This window comes from Octopus sinensis, linkage group LG4 (assembly GCF_006345805.1).
Source record: "Octopus sinensis linkage group LG4, ASM634580v1, whole genome shotgun sequence".
Lineage (NCBI taxonomy): Eukaryota > Metazoa > Mollusca > Cephalopoda > Octopoda > Octopodidae > Octopus > Octopus sinensis.
The window spans coordinates 53,634,775-53,637,338 of record NC_043000.1 but is presented as its reverse complement, the minus strand read 5'-3'; positions in this window follow the sequence as shown (position 1 = coordinate 53,637,338).

The window sequence follows — 2,564 nt, the reverse complement described above, 5'->3', positions numbered from 1 at the left end:
ATATTCTTCTGAAATGTCTTGAGAAATGTATGCTTTTATGTGATATACTTATCTATATATATACATGACAATAGATAGATAGAAGGAAATAATAAATCGATAGACAGATAGACAGATAGACAGAAAGTAGATTGACTGGGAGAGAGAGGAAAACATATATATGCATACATACATACATACATACATACATACATACATACATACATACATACATACATACATGCATGCATAAAGAGGAGTGTGATCTATGTGTAAAGTAATGCACCAACATCTTACACACTAATACATGGGGTGTGCCAATAATATTATATTCTGATAATAGAATTTAAATGTATTTCATGATCTACGAACATCTTCTGTTGCCATACCATTTAATGACAGAAGCATGATGTTTAGTGAAGCTCTAAAAGATAGCAAAATATCATAGAACTTTCTCTGTAGCCAATAATTGAAGGTATAGAATTATCTCGACCTCAGAGGGATTAATGATTTAGTTGGAGCAGCTGCACAAAGCAAATCTTTGTTTCTCACTAGAATCTGTATATTGCTTCCAGTTAATCTAGAAGTATATGTAATATTATTTGCTATCACTTTAATATTATGAAATAGTTATATTTAAAATGAATCAAACTTGTCACAAAGAACATTTCTAAATATTGAATATAAATGTGGGAAAACTTGATGGTAAGCTAAAGGTATGACAATCTAATCTCCTGTACAAGAGAGCAGGTTTATATAACAGAGCCTCAATAGAATGGAATAACTTCTCCATGGTGACTTGATGTGCTAGAAATAGCAGCCAAATTTCAATTCAAATCATGCTTTATCATCTTCATAATTTTTTTGTATTATAAGCAGAAGGTCTGAAATATTTGTGGAGACTGGGGAACTAGTAAATTATATTGACACCAGTGTTCAACTGGTACTTATTTTATTGACCCTGAAAGGATGAAAGGCAAATTCAACCTTGGGGGAATTTGAGCTGCTAAGCATTTTGCCTGGCCTGTTAACAGTTCTGCCAGCTTGCTACCATTAGTTTAATAATAAAAAGCAGAATAGATTGGATAATGGGGTTCAGTTTACACTATATCTGAATAATAAAATAAGTGACATTCGTATAGATGGAATGTCTTCGATTTTAGGTCTGCAGAATTACGGTTAAACCAGAGATAAAGATAACAAACTCATACAATAAAAATCTAAACATATTTGCACATTCATCATTCAGTGAGTGTATCATTGACATATAATACGTGAACATAAGAGGGGGTACCCAAAAGAAATCGGAATTTTGCAATGTTATTTTATTCACTTAGTTTTACATGTTTACACTTTTACTGCCTTCAGATTATTCTCCATTTGAAGCAATGCATTGGTCCAGAAGCATTTTCAGCTGTTTGAAGCAGTGCTAGAACTCTTTCGAAGTAAAGCTTTTTAACACCTCTGTCGTTTTTTATTTCACTTCTTCCACATCTGCAAATCTCATGGCACCAGCTTTCGTCACCACTGATGACCTTCTGAAAAAGGTCGGGATCAACTTCTAACTATTCTCTAAGTTCATGACATGCATTGAGTTGTGACTGCTTTTGATCTTCCATGAGCAAGCAAGATACAAATTTTGCTGAAACTCTTTTCATTCACAATTCCTCACTCAAACTTCGCTGGAGGGAGCTCCAGGACACATGCTAGTATGACTTCACCCAAAGATGACAAAATGATGCCTGAGGGTTGCATACAGTGGCTTCTAGAGAGGAAGCCCAAACTACAATGGGCTTGTCCGACAGAGAACGTTTCCAGTTACTTTGGAGCACTCCATTGTATGCAATTCATATGAATGCAATATGATGCAAAAATCCTTGATATTCAAACACATTGCTATGCAACAATTTTTCATGTTTCATCTTCTTTCAGGAAAGGAGGTAGAGCAAAGATATGGCTTTTGTGGGCCTTTCCAAGTTTTTGAAACTGATACAACAAAGAGTTAACCTCAAAATCGGCAGGAAAATTTGTGTGAGAAGAGCTGGGTGTTATCTCCAAAGAAACTTGCATCAGTGTGTACTTTGCTAAAGTCTCACAAGGAATTATCAAAGTGCTAAATTCAGGAAGCACGTTAGGCCTAAAGGTTATAGAAAAGCAACAAAAAACAACCACTATGAAGTATCAGGGCCTCTATCAGGAGATAATTTGTCATTAAAATATACTTAAAAGTAAGTAAATGAGATATCAGTTGCCATAGAACAACCAGAAATTTCATAGCAGAACTTTGCCAAAACTTGGCAACAATTCATTGGTTATAAACTGTAAGAAGTTAAAATAGCAATTAACAAAATATCTGGAAGAATATATTACTGTAGCAGGAACGGTGTCAATATACGAGGGGTTGCTGAAAGGTTCCTGGCTTTAAGAGCATTAAAAAAGACCTGGTTGGAGGCCCAACTGTTTGAGTTCTTTCACAGGGATTAGTAAAACTAAAGGACTGCTGCAATAAGTGTGTGAATCTGAGAGGGGATCATAATTAACTGATCCTCCTGTATTTTCTTTTACTCAAAGCCAGAAACTTTTCA